This window comes from Pollachius pollachius, assembly GCF_949987615.1.
Source record: "Pollachius pollachius genome assembly, chromosome: 2".
In the NCBI taxonomy this organism is placed as follows: Eukaryota; Metazoa; Chordata; class Actinopteri; order Gadiformes; family Gadidae; genus Pollachius; species Pollachius pollachius.
Genome location: NC_136935.1, coordinates 21733970 through 21757670, shown reverse-complemented (window position 1 = coordinate 21757670; position 23701 = coordinate 21733970).

Here is a 23701-nt window from a genome sequence, read left to right as displayed (position 1 = left end):
CAGAAAATAAAATTGAGTCAGTAGCATTGTGTTAGTGAGAGCACAGATGGGTGCATTTATGCTCATGCATTGTGTGTGTATGTGTGCCTCAATGTGTGAATGTGTGTTGTGTGGGGCATGTCTGGGTATGCGTGAGAGCATAGTGTGTGCAACAGAGATGCCATTAGCCAGCAAACTGCTCCCAAAAGACAATTGTTAATCAACAGGCCCAATCATTGTAGAGGGAATAATTATAAAAATGGAAGGAATGAGATGGAGAGAAAAAGAAAGAAAAAGAGGTAGGGAATGAATAGGAAAAACCCTGAAGAAAGAAAGAAAGGAGGCCAATGTTGTGAGAATAAACAAGGCTGAATTAAATTAAAATAATGTCAGTTTTCTAACTAAAACTTGAAACCAGCTTTTGGTGCAATGGCATTGGAAAACCAGTGTGGTTATCCAAAATATAACGTTAGAATAAACAGGCTCACCATAGATAATCCATTCAACAATCTTATTGCTTTGTCCCTTTAATAACACACACACACACACACACACACACACACACACACACACACACACACACACACACACACACACACACACACACACACACACACACATATATATAAACCCCTTCTGGCAAGGGGTATACATATGCACATACTCCCGGATGGGTCAAAAGCAGAGAAAGAATTTCCCCCAAGAATGGACAATAAAGGATAACTTAACTTAAAACACATATATCAATTCAGTTTTTCTTAATCTTTCAAGTGAGATAATATTGAATACATCCCACTAAACATTGGACGTCGGATAGACGTGCAGATCATGTCTATATCTGGTCCATCGGTCCATGACCAATTCTGGACATCTATTTGACGTCCAAACTAGTTCCACCATTTGGATGTCAAACCATGACCCAACTGGGACATCATATTGACGTTAAACATTTGATCTGGGTACTGGGTAGATTTTTTGGACATCATTTGGACGCCACTGACAGGTGCAGGAAATGTATACATGATCCCACTGCGCAATGTGTCGTCGGAGTGACGTCTTTTCTGTGTCATTATTGGTCGTCGAATTTCGGTCCACTGAAGGGGTTGTTTTGTAACGCCAGGTGACTTCTTTTTTTTGACGTCTACCGAACGTCTAATGTTACGTCGGTGGGACAGTGTCAGGGCTATTTATAGTCCAAATGTGACGTCAGAGTGACGTATTTTCAACGTCAAATTTAGAGTAATTTTAGACGACTTTTTTATACTACTTCTTAATGTTTCAAGATGTTTTTCTGTACCATTAGTTTTCCTGTAGCTGTAGCATTTCACATTTGAACTGGGTAAGTTTTTTGGATGTCATTTGGACGCCTATGACAGGTGCAGGAAATGTATTTGTGATGTAATATATTTATATTATGTTTTTTAGTTATTTTAACTTTCCTGGTTTATTTATTTCAAGTAATCAAATATTTTTTTATGTATTTATTTATGTTTTCATTTATCTGTTTATTTATTTGGAAATGCAGATTGTGGGAAAAGTTCAGTAAATAATTTCCTGGTAGTCTATACACCTTATTCCTAACCGAAAGGGGAACTATGCAACTTTGGCAACTTCTTCGCTGCTTTTTTGGTTTGCGCTCGCATTGAGCACAAACCAACCCCCTGATGCACGGTGTATGATTACACCGACCCCCTACAGCTTCGGAGGAGATATTTTACAACACTGTCGTAACAACTCATTGACGACCCTTCCCCATCCACTTCTACGCTAGCCATGAGCATTTGTTTTCAAAGAGAAAAAGAAGCCATGTCCGAGGTAGATGTTCATAAAGAGTAGACAAGGTTATACATTTTGAAAGGGTGTATGTGTTACAATAAACCCATCATTTTTTATAATTGACGGGGAGATGTTATATCCTAGATTAGAATTGTTTTATCTTTGGTTGTTGAACAGAATGATCAGTGTAAGAGTGTTGGCCAACATAATACATAACAATAGCATGAACAATTTGCGCAGCAATCGTACATTTATGTATCTGCTCAAGTACGTCCCTTGTGTACGGAATTACAGGGAAATTGATTCAGGGTCGATCGACATCTTGATTCAACATCTTCTTGAGGGTTCTCTGGATTTCTTCGTGACACTTGTACCTGCACAAGTTCGGATGTGGGTGGTGGCTGTACCGGGGCAGGCAGGCCGAGCCGTCTTGGGTCATCAAGCCTCAAGCCTCATAACAATGCTGTTTGCCAATGCTTGTAATTAAGAAAAATACAAAGCAATCTTTTTACAAACATGTTTACAAGCGGGGAACTACACCAAAAGTATAACATGGCTAAAGCTATAATGGAGGTTCACGTATCGTAACAGTTCTGTTACCGACGAATATGTGCTAACTAGCAGCTCTCGTGCAGGGTACTGCATTATATGGCCAGCCGGACATATCACATGATATAGGCTATACACTTTTAGAAAAATCTGAGGCACTCGAATAGCGATCTAGTGATCTAAATAAACAAGAACCTGGATTCGGGGATTTAGCCTGTGTCTGGGGGACGAGACAGACGAACAGCAAAACAACCATGAAAACAAACGTGTTTGGTAGCGAGTACGCTAACACCCCCAGCAAGCAAGCAAGCTAGAAACATACAGGGCTCACAACAAAACGGTCGAGCAAACACATTTTTACAGAGACTATCAACATCAAGAAGCCACTATACAAAGAGGACAAAGTTCACCCAAGGGTACTTACAATTTCAAGAGCAACACAGCCATGGCAAGTCGGCATCCGAATTGCAGTCTTCTTTTTCTTTCAGTTCACGCTATTCCTGAGAAGCTCGCCCAACGTTTACTCGTGTCTGGCCTCTCTGTTGGTCAGTCTCCCTTTTCTCTCTCCGCCATTGGGTTTCTCTGTCTCGTTTTAGTCAGCTGATACATGATGAATGTAACAATCCCTTCGCTACTTGTGTTTATATCGAGCTGGTTCCGTGTTTGTGGGTCTGTAGTGCCGTAAAGCAATTCCGTTCTTCGCGAGACCCGAGACTCCTGCAAGAGTGGGCGGCGGGTCGCCAGCAGAAACTTGCATATTCCCTTTTTCCGCCAGGTAGCGCTAGGGGGAGTCGAAACAGCGACCAATTGACCCATGAAGTGTTACAGAACCACCACAATGACTCTTAACCTGTCATGTTAAGGTAAATTAAGTTGCATAGTTCCCCTTTAAACAATCGTGACGCCATGCCAGTCACCTGACACCCCTGTGCGCTACTCTGCGGCTGCCCATTGCTCACGGATGGGTCAAAAGTAGAGAAAGAATTTCCCCCAAAAAGGGATAAAGGATGACTTAACTTCACCCCTTTAAATAAATCTGTTTTCCGACGGCAATAAACATATAAATAAATTCTAGAAGTAGTATAAAAAATATGTCTAAAATTTGTCTACATTTGATGTATAAATAGCCCTTACACAGTGGTTCCACTCTCCACTTCTCGCCTGATGATTTGGTTTTCATCTTACTTAGTGTCGTCTCAATCACTCTGTCTAATCGGTTCTCCCTAGCCTTTCCATCTAACTTATGTCCTTCATTCTTCTCTTGGGAGACATGTTTCTCTCTCTCTCTCTCTCCCGGGTTGCAGGGCCATGTGACACTGAGCTTCCTTCCTGATTGGTCACTGCTTTACCTGGGGCCAGACCTTTAAATAAGAGTTGTTGAGGTGTACTACAGAGATCCTTTTACTCTGCAGTCTGCAATACAGATCTTTTTCTAATTTGGTAAGAATAGGTTTTTACAACATTTACCAAAGGGTAATTTTTTGTTTGCACTAAATGGACAGGAATTGGATTAAACCAAACAGCATGAAATATAAAGGAACCAAACTGAATTCAATTATAAGATATCAGATGATCGGGATGAAGGCAGAGAGCAAGGAAAAGGAAGGGGGGTTGATAGAGAGGGATATATAGAATCAACACTATTCTTATTGGTTCATTGCTGTTCATGTTTCAGTCGTCTTGAATTAAGAAAGGGGGAAGAAGAAGGTAGTGGCCGTCTTATAGTGCTCATTGCTTTGTGTGCTGCAGGCTGCTCATTAAAGAGCTCTCCCGTGGTGATTAGGAGGTAAGGGGTTGACTCTGTGCTTCCTAGGTAGTATATTCATTCTTCATTTATATATCGATGTCTGCATGTGCAAGCGTGAAATTACAAACCGTCATCAGGTGTGTATTGTGTGCCTGTGATCGTTTTCAATGGGTAAACATATTTGGATACGTGGGAATGCATATATGTTTCACCACAATGACGAACAAAACCATCTCATAAACCATGGCTGCATAAAATCTGCAATACAAAAACAAATGTGCATGCACTACTCACAGGCAGACTTATAACATGGTTGGTATTCCTAGTAATTAATATTTAGTCTCTCTGCAATTTAAATCAAATCTATTACGCTGATTTGTTTATTATGCAAATAGCAGCCTAAGTGCTGGTGTTCCAGCTCACTGCTGCTTCCCCTCCCGACCACCAGGAGAGAGGCAATGATCAGCTTCATGTTGTAGAAACAACCTCCTCTCCATATACATGCACCGACGGTTCACCCATCTAGTAATGTTCTGCCATAACCAGGGGTTAGTGGAGCGTGGCAAACAGCCTACTAGCCAGCATATACAAGCAGCTACAATCTCAAGATGTACCTTCAGGGAACGATTCCGTTTTGGACAACAATAATAATAAAATATCACGGTTTGAGCCAGGATATTAATAATGTGCTGCTAGGTATCTTGTTATTGGCTACCACGGTTGGCTAACTGAATTCAGTTGATGTATCTCCAAACTAAACTCCGGGGATGTCTAGCTAATTACACCCACACAGACATGCAAGCCAAGACAAAAATGTATACATGCAAACATGCATAAAAAACATGTAATCATACACCGTGCAAAATACACACCAAACTGCTGCAGGATGCGGATAGAGCAAATAGAGGAAGGTGATAAAGATGGGAAGAGGGAGGGACAGAGAGAGGGGGGAGAGTGAGAGAGAGGGGAGATAGACAGAGGGGGGAGAGGGGGAGAGAGAGACAGAAAGGAGGTTAGAGGGAGAGGGGGGGGGGGAGAGTGAGGGGGAGAGAAAGAGAGAGAGGGGGGCAGCGAAAAAGAAGGCAGAGGCTGGACAGTGATGCATCAGGCTCCCCATTCATCTTTTCATCAGCAAGGGCAGAGTAAATGAAAGAGGAGAGAGAAAGAAAAATAAATGGTTATACCCAAGGGTATATTAGGGTTAAAACAATAAGAAAGAGGGGGGGGGGTAGCCAGCATGGATTCAAAAAGGAAATATGGGAGAGGAAGAGAGGAGATGGAGAAGCACTATCCGATGCTGGCATGACATTAACCGAATCCCTAATGAAGGTGAGAGCAGATGATTGGCTGGGCACGTATTCCCATGAAGTCTCCCATGGCGATAGTTGCCGGGGTGACCTCAGTCTCGCAAGGACACAATCCAACTCATCTCGCATTTCTAATTGGTAGCAGGACGGCAGCCAGGAAGGGCTTCACATATATGGCGCCAACATACGGTATCAATCAGGGTTAAAGAGGACAGTGAGCGCAGGGTGAGGAGGGAGAGGGTACCAGCAGGCCAAAAGGAAGAGAGAGGGAGAGGGAGAGTGAGAGGGTAACAGCAGGCCAAAGAAAGGGGAGAGGGAGAGGGAGAGAGAGAGGGAGAGTGAGAGGGTAACAGCAGGCCAAAAGGAAGAGAAAGGGAGAGGGTAACAGCAGGCCAAAAGGAAGAGAGAGGGAGAGTGAGAGGGTACCAGCAGGCCAAAGGAAGGGAGAGTGAGAGTGAGAGGGTACCAGCAGGCCAAAAGGAAGAGAGAGGGAGAGGGAGAGTGAGAGGGTAACAGCAGGCCAAAGAAAGGGGAGAGGGAGAGGGAGCGGGAGAGAGAGAGGGAGAGTGAGAAGGTAACAGCAGGCCAAAGAAAGGGGAGAGGGAGCGGGAGAGAGAGAGGGAGAGTGAGAAGGTAACAGCAGGCCAAAGAAAGGGGAGAGGGAGCGGGAGAGAGAGAGGGAGAGTGAGAGGGTAACAGCAGGCCAAAGAAAGGGGAGAGGGAGAGGGAGAGAGAGAGGGAGAGTGAGAGGGTAACAGCAGGCCAAAAGGAAGAGAAAGGGAGAGGCTAACAGCAGGCCAAAAGGAAGATAGAGGGAGAGTGAGAGGGTACCAGCAGGCCAAAGGAAGGGAGAGTGAGAGGGAAAGGGTAACAGCAGGCCAAAGGAAGGGAGAGTGAGAGGGAAAGGGTAACAGCAGGCCAAAGGAAGGGAGAGTGAGAGGGAAAGGGTAACAGCAGGCCAAAGGAAGGGAGAGTGAGACGGAAAGGGTAACAGCAGGCCAAAGGAAGGGAGAGTGAGAGGGAAAGGGTAACAGCAGGCCAAAGGAAGGGAGAGGGAGAGTGAGAGGGTAACAACAGGCCAAAGAAAGGGAGAGGGAGAGTGAGAGGGTAACAGCAGGCCAAAGGAAGGGAGAGTGAGAAGGTAACAGCAGGCCAAAGAAAGGGGAGAGGGAGCGGGAGAGAGAGAGGGAGAGGGAGAGGGTAACAGCAGGCCAAAAGGAAGAGAAAGGGAGAGTGAGAGGGTAACAGCAGGCCAAAAGGAAGAGAGAGGGAGAGTGAGAGGGTACCAGCAGGCCAAAGGAAGGGAGAGTGAGAGGGAAAGGGTAACAGCAGGCCAAAGGAAGGGAGAGTGAGAGGGTAACAGCAGGCCAAAGAAAGGGAGAGGGAGAGTGAGAGGGTAACAGCAGGCCAAAGGAAGGGAGAGTGAGAGGGAAAGGGTAACAGCAGGCCAAAGGAAGGGAGAGTGAGAGGGAAAGGGTAACAGCAGGCCAAAGGAAGGGAGAGTGAGACGGAAAGGGTAACAGCAGGCCAAAGGAAGGGAGAGTGAGAGGGAAAGGGTAACAGCAGGCCAAAAGGAAGAGAGAGGGAGAGTGAGAGGGTAACAGCAGGCCAAAGAAAGGGAGAGTGAGAGGGTAACAGCAGGCCAAAGGAAGGGAGAGTGAGAGGGTAACAGCAGGCCAAAGGAAGGGAGAGTGAGAGGGAAAGGGTAACAGCAGCCCATAGGAAGGGAGAGTGAGAGGGAAAGGGTAACAGCAGGCAAAAGGAAGGGAGAGTGAGAGGGAAAGGGTAACAGCAGGCCAAAGGAAGGGAGAGTGAGAGGGAAAGGGTAACAGCAGGCCAAAGGAAGGGAGAGTGAGAGGGAAAGGGTAACAGCAGGCCAAAGGAAGGGAGAGTGAGAGGGAAAGGGTAACAGCAGCCCAAAGGAAGAGAGAGGGAGAGTGAGAGGGAAAGGGTAACAGCAGGCCAACGGAAGGGGAGAGGGAGAGGGAGAGGGGAGGGGTGGGGAGCGGTGGAGGCACAGGAGGAGTAGTGATTACACAGAATGAAAAGGAGAGGTCGAAGGAAACTGGCAAACGGGAGAAGATCGAAAAGACATCGGAGGATAGTGGAGCAGAACGTCCACTGAAGACAAGTGAGAGAAAACCTTCTCATTGTTGCGCCATGTGTTATGCTCCTCCAGTTGAACGCTTTTTTTTTTAGCAAACACTTCTTTTGCTACTTAAATTGTGAGTCTTCTCTCCCAGGGCTGCATTGTTCATTTCAGATATCCCAGTGACCGTTGAAAGTTCAGATATCCAAGTGACCGTTGACAAGAATGATGGTTGAATTGTAGTTTTTTGTACCGTTCTTTTTCCATTAAAAAAGAGGGCGTTTTGAGCCAATTTCAACGAAATACACACACACACAAAATACATATACATATTTTTCATATGTATGTATATATATATATGTGTGTGTGTTAAATATGTTTTTGCAGTACTTTATTAATCCCAGAAGGGAAACTCTAGGCTTCGCTGTCCTGGATTAACAGAGTGTTCCTCAATGTGCTCCATAGTGGTAGGGCTCCATAGTGGAAGGGCTCCATATCGGTAGAATGTGGCTCCATAGTGGTGTGGCTCCATAGTGGTAGGGCTCCATAGTGGTAGAGTTCCATAGTGGTCGGGCTCCATAGTGGTAGAGCTCCATAGTGGTCGGGCTCCATAGTGGTAGGCTTGGGCTCCATAGTGGTAGGATGTGGCTCAATAGTGGTAGGATGTGGCTCCATAGTGGTGTGGCTCCATAGTGGTAGGGCTCCATAGCGGTAGGTTGTGGCTCCATAGTGGTAGGACGTGGCTCCATAGTGGTAGGGCTCCATAGTGGTAGGCCTCCATAGCCCTAAAACCAGCAGCCAGACCAATGGAGACCCTGCCTTAGCTGAATCTCTGAAGCTAAACAGGTGTGGGCTTGGTTAGTACTGGTTGGGAGACCAACTGGGAACATTGAGTTGCTGCTGGTAGTGGTGTCAGGTGGTGGCCAGTAGGTGGCACTCTACCCTCTGGCCAAAACATCAATACCGATGCCCCAGTGCAGTAACGGGGACACTGTGCTGTGGAAGGTGCCATCCTTTGGGGGAGACGTAAAACCGAGGTCCTGACTCACTCAGGTCATAAAAGATCCCAGGGCACTTAAAGCGTAAAGTAGGGGATTCCCCGGTGTTCTGGCTAAAACTGCCCAACCGATTGGCTGACGTGCATCACGAAAGTGGGTGCTACACATTGGTGGTGGTAAGTGAGGTCCCCCCCTTCACTGTAAGGGGGGAATCTTCCAGAAAAAAAAGCGCTATATAAATTCCACTAATTATTATTATTATTATTATAGCCGTAGGATGTGGTTCCATAGTAAAGATATAAAACTGCTGAATCAAACAAATTCAACAATGTGAATGTCTCACTTCTTAAACCTAAAAATCGGATCTTCTCTTGAATTGATCCAAACTATGTTTAATGTTAACATAATGTGTGCATTGCATTCTCTGTTGTCTATTAAATTAATGTTTTGAGTCTAATATACTCCAACAGATTTAATCTAAGGTTTATAATAAAACTGAAAGAATCTTTCTGCCATCCCAGTCGATAGTGTTTGTTTCGTCTACTTTACTGGCAGATGCTTTCAACGTGTGTCTATGTCGTATTAAAATAGAAGCTACAGTGCACTGAGAAAGTACTATTTTACATTTACAATCCCATGGTCATGGTTTGTAATGCCATTCATTTTGGTGATCAACCAGAGCTCCAAGCAGGAGAGGACTGCAGATAGTTAGCTGAGCACCCCAATTGAGTAGTACTTAGTTAGTGTGTGTGTGTGTGTGTGCGTTTGTGTGTGTGTGTGTGTGTGTGTGTGTGTGGGGGGGGGGGGGTGTGTTTGTGTGTGTGTGTGTCTGTGTGTGTGTGTTTGTGTTTGTTTATGTGTGTTGTAGAGTCCATAAATACAGTTGCTCAGGGTCAACCAGCTTCTAATATGGAGCATCTCTCAGTAGAAAACTCCAAGCATGTTGCATCAATGAAGACATAATCATTATATTTTTGCGAATGGTATGTTAGCAATTCTTGTAGCATTAGGAGAGCCATGTTCAACATTTCATCCAGGAAATGTAGAGTACTCATTTACAATACTTTAAAAAGTGATATACTTCTTAGAAATGCACCAGGCATATTTGAACTGAGCATGTTTGTATTTATCTTGGTAATCTAGTATCCAGCAGTCCTACTTTTTAATAGCAGAATTTTCTATGGAGTGGGCAAAGATCTTGGGCCAGAAACCAACTCCTGCATGTGGTGAACTACGCCTTGTTTCCTATTTAGTTTCAGAGATATTCTACTGCACAAAAGCTTTCAGAAGGGGATTTTAACATTTTTATTTCTACTGTCTGCAGTCTACAGTGTTGATTTGTAGCCTTTCAGAATCCTTTTTACATTTTACTACTGCTTGCAGAGTTTGTGTTTGATGATTACATCTTACAGATCCCCACCACTGGAAACATGATTGGTTGGAACAAATAATGTTAATCGCACTGTTCAATTCTAAAATTTGCTTACAATTTGCTTGAATTTCTATTCAGATTTAGTTTCTCAATAATACTAGGTTAAAGTGACGAATATCTGTGACAAGTTATTCATAGTCTAGCTGATATCAGAAATGATGCAATATTCAAACAGATATTTTCCAAAGCCTTTAAACAAGGCGCTGAAACAAACAGGATTCAAGCTATAACAGAAGTAAGGATATTATGACATAATCAGATTACCAAAGTTATTTTCCGGAGCAATATTAATGATAACTTCAGCAACGCCATATAAATACTGTAATTCGTAAGCAATTGACCAACTGGTAGTAAACGATGAAATAAAACAGGATGAACCACTTGCATTTGTGTTTTTTTCCTCTTGAAAAGAAATGCCAAACAGATGCTAACCTTTATCCCGGTTGCTGTTGATCACATGGTTATGCCAATAATAGCCCGTCATTTTATGTAGGTTTTGTCAAAATGACAAAAGATCACCTAAAAACTTAAAAATAAACAATAACTTCACGGTTAACTGTTACATTTTTCATTTTTTACCTGGAAAGTCCATAGTTGAGTATCAGGGAATCAAAGTTGGGAATCAGCATTGTTTCAGTTTGGTGTCAGTTGAGACTCACTTGACAAGTCAACATTGTGTGAGTGACATTCAATAACGAGAACATATCCACAATAAAGTATAAATAAGTAAAAATAAATAAGTATGATATGATTATCACCAACATAAAACCTGACACTCAACAGCATGTTATATAAGTGCCTTTCTATAGTGAATGAGTTAATAGATTAAACAAACAAAAAATTAAAAGCAAGAATTACAGCAGTTAGGTAGCAGCTAATCGGATCCAGGAATCAGAAAATGACAGGGGTTACTACTTACTTCTGTTCCTACTGAATTATACAAAGTGAAACTCATTTGCATGAGTGGAAGATCTTTTTAATGGGATTTCAAAAAGTGTGTTTCAACAATAGACCTCTGAAGAATAAGTCCCGCCTCTGAGGCTCCCAGTTCCCTCGGTCAAATATCTATGTGGAATAACATTGCATTTTTGAATGATCGTATGTAACAAACTCTGTAGGTGGCGAAGAAGTAAAAGCTGCATCACGTTTTGAACGATACACTTTTCCCATCTAGTTTCAACTGGGGTTTTGGATTGTCGGTGCCTTTAAGGTAGTAAATGATTGTTAATGCTAACCGGGAGCTAGTGCCAATCTGCGCAGACTTCATACATCATACTTGTTAAGTTGCTTGCACACCGCCGCGCGGCAACTGCCCTGATAGCTGCCTCGCTGCCGGAGGGTTCAGCGGGGTGGTGTGAAGGGCCAGGCGTTTTCAAAAGCTGCTGTTGCTGATGCTGCCGGGCGGCTGCCGCCGAAAGTTTCAACACGGGGAAAGCTGAGCGGTAGGGCAAAATCTGTGCGCGTTCACGTGGGTGGCAACCGCTTCCTGGTCAACAGCCGCTTTTGTAACCGCCTTCCCTCATTGAAATGAATGGAGGCAGCGAGTTGCCACGCGGCGGTGTGAAACCAGCTTTAGGGAGGAGGGAGTTGAGATTGCTCACAACCAGTCACAACCTAACTTGATGGTAACTTCACTGGAGATTTCAGTGGTCTATAAAACTTAATTCAGCCTCTTTTCTCCACAACTTAACTTTTTGGTTTGACCGTGATAAGAGTTTTTTGGCTGTTATTGAGATATTGTGTCAAAACATGACGATTTCACACATGAACAAGCAGCGTTGGAGCCACCTCCGTAGGCGGGCTCTGGTGCCACTGAGATTTTGCCCGAGCATTTTGGACGATGAGTTCTTTGGACCCCGCAGAGGTTGATCTCTATGTGAATATACGTTAGCCTGACATTACCAGGCCAATTAGTCTGGTACTTCTCAGTTAATTTCGCGACGGATCCAACGGAACGGACGGATCCACAATGCATTGCGCGTCTGTCCCCATTCAAAGTCAATGGGGATCCGTCAACGGATGGTGCAGTGGGCACGAGGCGTTATGCTTTGTGTTATTTGTTTAACAAAATACGTTTTCAAATGTTATTCTCACCTTTGACTGCCCTTTATCATTTCACTGCTTAAACTTTTTTCCATTCACTTTTTCCATAGAACTGGAAAAATTCAGTGGACGTCACTCACTAATATTTTAATTTCATGGTCCAAGTCACCGGAATATGTTTCCAAAGTGAGCGAGAGGGTCGAGGTAGGCAGAACGATGGGGACAGGAAATGACGGGAACAGAGTGGGAAGAGAGACAGAAAATGACAATTTGTGAACAAAATAGGAAGAGATATATAAGGAAAAGAAGAGGATATAAGATGTATATATTTTTTTACTGAGAGAGAGAGAGAGAGAGAGAGAGAGGAAGTCGATGGAGTACAATTTAGAGTGAAATTAAGGGAGCAAAAGCACCGGACCAAAAATAAAGAGAATTGTTTCAATTAGCTTTGCTTATTTGAACTCAAATCATTCTTAATTAATGTAGACATTTTTACATCAAGGATTTATTTCCTACTTGTGATCGGACTTATCTAGAACTCACCATGTTATTGTTATATTTTATAATATATTATATAAAATAATTATCAGTATTTTTGTGATAGTTTATTTTCATATCTATATTTGTATTATCATTACAAGCTGCATTGGTAAAATCAAATGTTTTTCGTTTATCAAAACCAGACATTTCAACAACAGCTAGTTTGAGGTTCCCTAGCCCATCCACACCTGTCTGTATATTTGTCCACAATGTGATATGGTCTTTCCAGCGTGGGTGGGATTATGGGAGGGACCTGGGAGTCTCAAATTAAACCTAAATCCTAGTAATATCCTAGTAATAGACCTGTGCGGCTTCATGATAGATGATTCAAATTGGAACATTTATTCTCTGTTCTATATCTTTTTTTTTTTTAAAGTTATGTGGTAATATGTCACATGTTCTTCAACATGGTTACCTATGCCATTTTATTATGTTTACTTACTTAAATAACACTTATATGTCATTCAGAGACAACAGTAGTAAAAAAAGACTCTGTCTTTCCATTTGACACTGAATGTCTGTGATTTGCCCGGGTAGACATCTGAAGATAGGAAAACCTTAAACATTGAAAAATAATGGAAAGGAGAGAACATATGAAAGGAAGGAGGGTGAAAAAAAGTGCAAGAGAGAGGGAGAGGCTATAGTACAGTCAAGCAAGCAAATTGTGTGACATAATCAGCTGAGTGTCACACTTTAACTGCCAAGGTTATCCGCTCCCTTTCCTAGTGAAACCTCCTTCCATGCTGTGGGATAACAGTCGAGGCAAGGTGTCCCATACTATTCATATCAATGGCAGCCAATGGCTTTAATTACTGTGGCCCTATGGCCAAGGAGGCCAGAATTTGGGACACCATCACTGCAAAGTTATCCATGTTGAATCATCTCATTTTATAACTTCTTGATATGATCCGAATGCACCCAGACAAAAATGAAGCATTTATGCATATAAGAGTCAAGCTTATTCACGGGATAAAGTTTTTGGTCCTGACAATTCAATGTTCATGTGAATCTCCCTTATGATGTAGTAAAATGCCTGCCAGTTTGTTATGCAAGGGATAATGTAAAGAAAGCCGGTCATTCTGTCAGGGATAACTTATACAACGCCTGTCATTATCGGGAAAATAAGCCCCAACAGGGTGAACCGGACCCGACACGAAGCGGAGGTGTCTTGCTTCGCCCTGAAGGGGCTTATTTTCAATAATGACCGGCGTTCTATACATTATCCCGCTAATTACACAGCTATTTGCCAAAACCGAAAAAATAACTTCACACAGTGTGTCTTTTTACAATTTATTTGTTACCATTCGTAGTGTTGATCAGCAGAGAAATAGTTGTTGTGATATGAAAGACGTGAACCAGAGGTAAAAAAAAACACTTTCCTTGACAGTGGTCAATATATGCTTAGCAACGGTCAGTTATACAACGTACAAAAATAATTGACCGCCGAAAGTTGGGAAGGCCCATGCAAGTGAAAGGAGCATTCTACAGCATTAAGAAGAGCCGTGTAATAATCAAACCTACTGCATAAGTTAACAAAAACCCTTCTCCATCTCCTCTGGCAACTCTGTTATCTCCTTCCCTGTTCTCTTTCCTTTTCTCTTTCTTCTTTCTTTGCCTTTTCTTCTGCAACTATAGTTCTATTTAATCCATCCATCTCTGTCATTTTGTATGTGAAATGTATTTCATGGAAGTGTTTAGTCTTTTCTCACATTCTCTCTGGCTTCCATTTTGTTGTTTTTCTCTCTCCTCATTGTTCTCACACCTGTGTCTGTCTTTCTATCTTTCACTATCTCTCTGGGCAGATCCCTGTGTATGTGTGTGTGTGTGTGTGTGTTTGTGTGTGTGTGTGCGTGTGTGTGTGTGTGCACTTTAGTGTGTGTGTGTGTGTAATCATTTAATCTGTCCGAGTTGCAGTTTGGGAGTGAAAGATCAATGAACTGCCTTTTGGTTAATGCGCTTCATCAGCCTCTGTATGGGGGTGGGCGTGTGTGTGTGGGCTGGCTTTTGTGTGCGTGTGTGGGGTGGGAGGGTAGTGTGTGTGTGTGTGTGTGTGTGTGTGTGTGTGTGTGTGTGTGTGTGTGTGTGTGTGTGTGTGTGTGTGTGTATGTGTGTGTGTGTCACTATGTGTGTACACATCCAGAAATGCTTGTGGTGTTGTGGCACCTTCTGAAAACAGAATCAATGGCCGTCCACCGCTTTTTAGCCTTAGCTATTAGCTAGATGAGAGAGAGAGTGTGTGTGTGTGTGTGTGTGGGGGGGGGGGGGGGGGGGTGGGGGGGGGGGGGGGTGGGGGGGGGGGTTGTGTTTGTGTGTAAGGGTGGCTGATAGCTCAGGTAATGACACAATAGTGTCCCTCACCTCCATATGACCATGCCAAGTCGAAATCAAGGTCTTATCCATTTGCAGCAAAGATCTCTGTCTCTGCAACAAACAACCCCCCTACACACACACACACACACACACCAATATTCCATCTGTGTGTGTTGTGTATGTGCCCGCACGTGGGGGCCTATCTTCATGTGTTGCAGTTTGTTCATGAATGTATGATATTGTCTATCGATAAGAGATCATTTTTCAATCCTAAATTTGGAAGAAAATCCTCCACAAAACACAGGCCTTCAAACCTTAGAACCCTTGCCAATCTAAATACAGTGCAATTACAAGGCAAAGTCTGTCTGACATTGCCTAATATAATAAGGGCTTTCACACTATGGTTAGAGCAGGGCTACTCTCACAAATCAGATTTTAGATTAGAGACTAGATTAATAATTAACAGAATAATTAATAAAATAACAAAATCAAATCGAATGGCAAATCTGGGTAAGCAGGGTGACTGGTCATGTGATTGGAGGCGGGGATTAGCGCAGAATTGGGGAAGACAAACTCAGCCAGCAGTAGTAAACTGTCAAAACTGTCTGTAAAGGTTTCAAATGAACACTGGGTGTACTGGCCGCTGTAGAAATGTCCTTATTAAACCCCCCTCTGAAAGATTCATCCACTCCAAGAGTAGAAGAAGAACATCTCCACAACGAAACAGGAAATCACTTAGCCCTGTGCTAATTGGGGGTTAAGCCCAGGGCAAAGAAGCGTTGAAACCCCATTGTCTTTAAGCAGGCCAGCACCGGAACACAGTTAGCTCCATCTTTTCAGAGCTAACGCCAGAAATGCTAAAAAAATATGGTGCCTGGATACCTGTTGTGAAACAGGACCTGGCCACTTGGCCTCCGGACCAGCAGAAACATGTTTGAACATGGATCAGCCCTGGGCTATCCTAGCCTGAGGCATAAACCTGGTGCTAGGCAGTGATCCGTATGAGAGCACCAAATAGTCTATTAGAATACAATCAATAGTTGTACTAATTACCACTAATAACTAATAACTACTAATTATGTCTTCCAAAAGGAACCCAGCACATATCTCGGGTGTCGATGGTGCCACTGGGCCCATTCCCTGAGCTTCATTCTGAATCACATCTCCTTCATATTCAATCTAATCCATTCAAACACAGCATATTCATTCCTTTTTCCCACTTCTCCTTTGACTTGATAGCGATGACAAAAGTATATCCTGTAATGCATTTTGATTTAGAGTTGTGTGGTAAATGGAGCACGCATTAAATGTTCTCAAGTGGATTACTGGAAGTAATCCCAAGGGAGGGCTTTATATGAAACAATCTACTGTGTTTACAAGGTGTTCACATTAATATTCATGTCACGTTGTTTTTTCAGGACAAATTGAGCTCTTTAATATGACACAAGACATTCACTTTCTATTCACATTCAGTATGTGTGATGGGGTTGTGTACGGAGGCCAATGTGACGGTGTAATAATCATCTGTGTAGGACTTGGATTGTTAAAAATTATGATTGAAGCTTGATTTAATCAATGAATTCATGTCTGATGACTCATTTTACCTCATCTACTCAGCCATAGACAAGTCCCAAAGGGGCATAAACAGAGCTATAGATAGCATTACAAAGGACTTGAAATTAAACATCTGGTTCAAAGGATAAATTCCTTCTTGATCATTAGTTTGATTTTCATGTATAGAGCCTTTTTACATATGATATAGTGGAATTAATTCTTCTAGAGCCTTATCACATATGATATAGTGGGACTTATTCTCTACAGAGCCTTCTCACATTTTATATAGTGCAATTTATTGTCTTCGTAGAAGGCAAATCTGCAGCTCTTACCACTGTAGTCTACAGGCACAGTATATTTTAATGTATACACATGGTCTGGTCTGGTATACATACATTTATAAAGATACACATGCCTGCTACTTTACATTCATATACACATACTTGCCTAGTATACGTGCATACATGCGTACATGATATATGTACACATGCCTGGTATTTGTACATTTAAATATGTAAAATGTGTACATTTTCTTATTTAGCTTACACTGACACTTCAAACTAAACCAACTTATAAGTGTGGCTGAGAACAATCAAATAATTTAATCAAATATTTGAGTAACTTACAAAAATGTCAAGTGCTACGCAACAATGTCCACAAAACAAACAGTTGGAGGGCAGAGACCATCGATTTCCTAAAGCTCTCTGAACACATATATAGCTGTATTATGACATATGCATAAAGTGCATATTATTAACATCACAGAAATACTTAGGTAGTATTTCTCAGCATAGTCTGTGGTCTATGGTTTACCATGAGAGTTAAAAATAGTAAAGTGCAAAGGACAGTTTATTATATTTTCATGGAAGTAGAGAGTTCTCATCTCTCTCTTTTGAAGAAAGGAATTCATAAATAAATGTATTTTCATCTGGGTGATTATTTTATGGGCCATGCACAGATGCTCTTTGTATCACACAAAGTGTTTTATTTAGTCTTACCATACAATAACCAGTAGTGATAAATCAACAACAATGTGATGCAAAAATAACCAGTATCACAGAGAGTTCCAAACATATAACAATTACAATGTTTTAATTGTTTATATGAAATTTGGCCTTTTCTTATGGAGGAACTGATATATCAAAGCCAACATTGTTATGAACTGGTCCTGTTCCGTGCAGCTTGGTAAATATAATGGATTAGAGCAGGATTTGACATTGGCTAATACATAAGCAGGGTCAAATGACATGAAACTAAACCACTTATGTAATATTCTTTACTGATTAGAGAGCGCAATGGTGAGGTCCATTTTCAAAATAAATAAAGGTCAGAGTGTCCTTCAGTCGATTACAATGGAGCTGAATTTAAAGAGAAAGTCTGCATGAGTATGTTTAATCTAAAATGGTGTCACTATGGTTGCCATTTTATATTCCGTAACAAGTATGGCCTCAATTTATATGAAATACGGCACTCACTTACTCACTAACATACCAACTATAGCCCAATTAAACCTCTGTAATAAAGGGGTAATGTTACACAATTTTTGTGTTTCATAGTTTAATTGGGGGGTTTTACTAAAATAGGTTTGCATGCTTATAAAAAATACACCTTATTATTCTGACACTGTACATTGCTGCAGAATCTCTTTCAAACGTCAGAAACGCTTGTTTGAGCTCTTGTCTCTTTAAGGCCATCATCCCAAAAAGCCCTGAATTCTCTTATTTTCTCAGTCCGAGCACCATAAAACATGCCGGTGTGGAGTGCGGTAAGAGAGACAAGAGACGGAGATGGGTCGAGTCGGCTTTACTCTCCACTTCAATAATACAAGTTACTCCAGCATGAGTCCAAAACGCAGTGTTTGGAAAGTTCACTTTCTTCGTGAACTAGTTCAAAGTTCAGTTCACAAATTTTAAAATGAACTAGTTCAGTTAAACGTTCATAATTCGAAATTTTGAACTAAGTTCACAGTTCCAAAAAATGAACTAGTTCATAGTTCTTTTTTTCAATATTGTGGCGACCACGGGTGTGGGCGCCATGTTCCGGAGCCGCGGGGGATTCTGGGAGTTGGGGTTGGGGTTGTCAGTTGACAAAAGGGGTTTTGTTGATTTGTTCTGTTGTTGGGGTTAAGTGGGGTTAACGGGTTTGGGGTCTTTATTAATTGTGTGTTGTTCCATTGTTGTGTGATCGGGACCATTAGTGAGAGTGTTGTGTGTGTTGGTCAGGTGTCCCGTGTTTCTGTTATGTTCGCTGTTAAAATAAAGAACCAACTGTCGCAGTCGTGCGGTGTAAGGGGCGCGAGAGTGGTACTAGCGGTTGAAACCTGTCTCCCGTCTCATTCTTCCGTCTCTCCCTGACCGGCGCTACATTGGTGTCAGAAGTGGGATTATGGAGAATAACACGTTATTCAAACTGGAGCGTCCGAAGGAGGAAGACTCGGAATGGCCCTGCTCGACGGCGGCGCAGTGCCACACAGCGGCCGTTGGTGGTGCCACAGGATCGGCGGCGATCGGCCGCCACCTGGTGGCCAGGCTGCCCAAATTCTCCGGGGCGACACCGCTGGAGCCTTACCTGGCGCAGCTGAGGATCGCCGCGCAGTACTACGGCTGGGCTATGTACGAGTCCGCCACCCAGCTTGCCCTAGCCTTGGAGGGAACGGCGTTGCAGGTTCTGCTGGACCTGGCCCCAGCAGACCAGCAGGACCTCCGGGCCCTGACCCTAGCCTTGGAGAGGCGTTTCGGACAGCGGGGGGTCGTGGCCCACAGCCGGGAGTTGCTGACCAGCCGCCGCCGCCGGGAGGGGGAACGGTTGGGGGCTTACGCAGCCGATGTACTGCTCTACGCCCAGCGGGGCTACCCCGACTTCCCTGCTGCGGCTAAGGAGGAACTAGCCCTTCAGTCGTTCCTCCAAGGGCTTGCCCCGCCGCGGCTGGGACGGCACGTCCGCCTCACCGGGCCCCCGAACCTTGAGGTGGCTCTCGAGGTGGCGGAACGGGCGGAGCGGGAGCTGTCCGACCTGCAACCGTCCAGTGCCTCCCGACCTCACGTCCGGCAGGCGGAATACGAGCGGGACGAGGACGACGTCGGGGAGGAGTGTTTTCAGGCATGGACGCCCCAGAGTCCCCGACAGCGTCCACAGCAGCGTCCACCACCCGACGACAGACGAGGGTCCGGAGCTGACCGGCGCTGTTTCCGGTGCGGTGAACCAGGCCATCTAGCCCGTGACTGCCCGGCACCGGCACCACGGGCTAGACCATCTCGTCCGGCGGAAAACTGCGGCGGAGCGGCCCAGTAAGGGGAACGCCGTTCCGGGTTCCTGCCCCTCTCCACGGTCGGTGCGCTCTGGTTGGCGGCCCGGGCCGCGCCAGGGGCCTTTACCTCAGCTGCAGGATCAACGGCCAACCCTGCACGGCCCTGGTGGACACTGGGTCGACCATCTCCCTGGTGCGTCCGGGCGTTTTTCCGGGCACCGCCGGCGCACTCTCGGGGGGGTGGACGGCGACCAGCGTCCGCCTGACGACCGTTACGGGACAGGAGACCGGAATGAGGGGAAGGAAGCGGCTGGCCGTCCGAGTGGGTGACCGGGAGGTCATGCACGAGTTTTGGCTCGCCGACATCCGGGACTCGTGCATAATCGGCCTGGACCTACTGAACCGTTGGGGTGCCAGGTTGGACATGGCTGGAGCGACCATCACCGTCGGCGTGGAGACTGTGGCGCTCCAGTCCGGACGGGGGGGGCACGGGGGCTCTGGCGGCCAGCGGAGTAGTCGACAGGTTATGCCCCGGGAGCCTCAGCCTCTGCCCGGTCCCTGCATTCCCCGCGGCACTGTGTCTGCCGCTTTTCCTTCCCCTGAGACCGCCGAGGCCGTCAATGCGCTGTGGCTGCGCAGTCGAGCTGGCCTCGACGTACAGCAGAGTCGGCAGCTGAGGCTGTTACTCGAGGAGTACGGGGACATTTTCGCGGCTCGGGATGAGGACTGCAGGCGGACAGGGCTGGTGCAGCATACCATCGACACCGGCTCTGCCCGGCCCATCCGCCTGCGGCCCCACCGATTAGCACTAGCCAAGCGCCAGGCGGCGGAGGACAAGGTCCGCGAGATGGCTGCCGGGGGAGTGATCGAGCCCTCGTCCAGCCCATGGGCGGCCCCGGCCGTCATGGTAAAAAAAAAGGACGGTAGCTGGAGATTCTGTGTGGACTACCGGCGCCTTAACGAAGTCACTCGGAAGGACTCGTACCCGCTTCCACGGATCGACGACGCCCTGGACTACATCGGGGGGTCTAGCTGGTTCAGCTCCCTGGACCTGCGTAGCGGCTACTGGCAGGTGGAGTTGGCGCCCGAGGCCAGACCTAAGACTGCGTTCACCATTGGACAGGGGCTGTGGCAGTTTCGCGTCATGCCGTTCGGACTATGCAACGCGCCGGCGACGTTCGAGCGGATGATGGAGAGGGTCCTGGCGAACGTCCCCCGAGGTCGTTGTGTCGTGTACCTGGACGACCTGCACTTTGCTACGGTCGCCAGCCCCCTCCACCGTTTAACCGAGGCGGGCCGGCCGTACGTCTGGGACAACGCCTGCGCCACGGCCTTCGCCCGACTTCAGGCGGTGCTCACCGAGGCCCCGGTCCTGGCTTACCCCGACGCTGGTCGGCCTTTCGTCCTCGACACCGATGCCAGTAACGTGGGGGTCGGTGCGGTCCTCTCCCAGGGAGTGGGGGAGAGGGAACGTCCCGTCGCCTACTTCAGCCGCACTCTCAGTCGGGCGGAGCGCAATTACTGCGTGACCCGACGGGAGCTGTTGGCTGTGGTTCTGGCCGTGCGGCATTTCAGGCCGTACCTGCATGGCAGGCGCTTCCTGATCCGCACCGACCACGCGTCCCTCACCTGGCTCCTCAGTTTTAAGAACCCTGAGGGCCAGGTGGCTCGATGGCTGGAAGTTTTGCAGGAGTACGACTTCGAGATCCAGCATCGGGCAGGGCGGCTCCACAGCAATGCTGACGCACTCTCCCGACGGCCCTGTGCAGTCCTGGAGTGTCGCTACTGCCTGCGCCAGGAGGAGCGGGCCCACGAGTCTCCGATGGTGGCGGCTCTCCAGACCACCGAGGCTGACCAGACTATCGGGGAGGCGGAGGGGTGGCTCCTGCTGACGGCGAGTCAGCTGGAGCAGCAGCAGCGGGCCGACGAGACCCTAGCGTTGGTGAGGGACTGGCTGGAGGCGGGGCAGCGCCCCAGCTGGCCGGAGGTGTCGGCACGAGGGCCTGAGGTGAAGGCCTACCACTCCCAGTGGGGATGCTTCCAGCTCCACAACGGGGTGGTCCACCGCCGCTGGCGGGACCCTAGGGGGAAGGGCGACATCCTGCAGCTGTTGGTGCCCCGTGTGCTTCGTCCCCAGGTGCTGCAGCTGGTCCACGGCTCGGTGGGGGCGGGGCACTACGGAAACGCCAAGACCCTGCATCGCCTGCGGGGGCGGTTCTACTGGCCGGGCTGTCGACGGGACGTTGAGCTGCACGTCCACTGCTGCGACACCTGCACGGCGCAGAAAGGACCTGCCCAGCGTTCCCACGCTGGGCACGCCCCGCTCCAGCAGTACCTGGTGGGAGCACCGATGGAACGGGTGGGGGTCGACGTCCTGGGGCCGTTTCCAGTCACCGACTCTGGCAACCGCTACGTCCTCGTGGCCATGGACTACTTCACCAAATGGCCAGAGGCGTATGCGGTGCCGGATCAGAGCGCTGCCACCACCGCGGAGAGGCTGGTGGAGGAGATGTTTGCCCGTTTCGGGGTCCCTGCTGAGCTCCACAGCGACCAGGGGCGGAACTTCGAGTCCCAGGTCTTTCGAGAGGTCTGCCGGCGGCTGGGGGTGCACAAGACGAGGACGACGCCGCTCCATCCCCAGAGTGACGGGTTGGTGGAGCGGTTTAACCGCACCCTGGCCACCCAGCTCGCCATCCTCACCAGCCAGCACCAGCGGGACTGGGACCGTCACCTGCCCCTGGTCCTGTGGTCCTATCGGACGGCGGTGCAGGAATCCAGTCACTGCACTCCGGCTGCCCTCATGTTCGGGCGGGAGCTCCGGACACCGGTGGACATGGTGTTCGGGTCCCCGCCTGAGCCTGAGCTCGCCGGGGGTGCAGCTATGGACTATTTCCGCAGGCTGAGGGATCGCCTGCCGGTGGTCCACGACTACACCCACCAGGCTCAGGCTGCCTCCGGGGTGAGGCAGAAGAGGGGCTATGACACTCGCTGCCGGGGACGAGCGTTCACACCCGGGGACAGGGTGTGGGTGTACTGCCCCGTCAGAAAGAGGGGGGTCTGCCCCAAACTGCGGAGCCACTGGCAGGGGCCGGGAGAAATCCTCGACAGAGTGTCCGAGGTGGTGTACCGGCTGCGGATGCCGGGCGCTCGGGGGCGGGTGGTGGTGTTGCACCAGGACAGACTCTCGCCGTACCGCCCCCTCGCCCCGGTTGTTGCTGGTGAGGAAGGAGGAACGCCTCGCGGTTCCCCTGGCGGCTCCTCCGTCCCTGCCGGCTCCCCGGGTGGGGCCGTTGGCCCTGCGGCTGCCGCCTCTGGGGGGTTTCAGCGGCCCCCTGAACCCTTAAGGGACTATGTGACGGATCATGGGGTCGTCGGGACGTCTGACCCCTGAGGTGGGGGCTGTGTGGCGACCACGGGTGTGGGCGCCATGTTCCGGAGCCGCGGGGGATTCTGGGAGTTGGGGTTGGGGTTGTCAGTTGACAAAAGGGGTTTTGTTGATTTGTTCTGTTGTTGGGGTTAAGTGGGGTTAACGGGTTTGGGGTCTTTATTAATTGTGTGTAGTTCCATTGTTGTGTGATCGGGACCATTAGTGAGAGTGTTGTGTGTGTTGGTCAGGTGTCCCGTGTTTCTGTTATGTTCGCTGTTAAAATAAAGAACCAACTGTCGCAGTCGTGCGGTGTAAGGGGCGCGAGAGTGGTACTAGCGGTTGAAACCTGTCTCCCGTCTCATTCTTCCGTCTCTCCCTGACCGGCGCTACAATATGTTGCTGTGAGCTTTTCGTTTTTTTCCGGTATTTTGAACATTGAGCCCCCTTTGTGGTTTGTCTAGGATGATATAGAGTGGTTGAATCAGGTATCGTAGCGTAATACAGTTTCTATCGTGTTTTATTGCACATTTAGCGCATTTTGTAAATCCCATTGATTTCTGTTGGAAGACTCATTGCTCGTTGGCGGAAACGGAAAGGGGGGGTGTTCACGTTTGATTGTAGTCTTTTCGCTCGGTTCTAGCCCTACTGATGAGACGGAGAACCGAGCGAAAAGACTACAACCAAACGTGAACAGCCCCCCTTTCCGTTTCCGGCCAACAAGCAATGATTCTAGGAGGTATTCTACTCCGCTGAGCTATGAGCC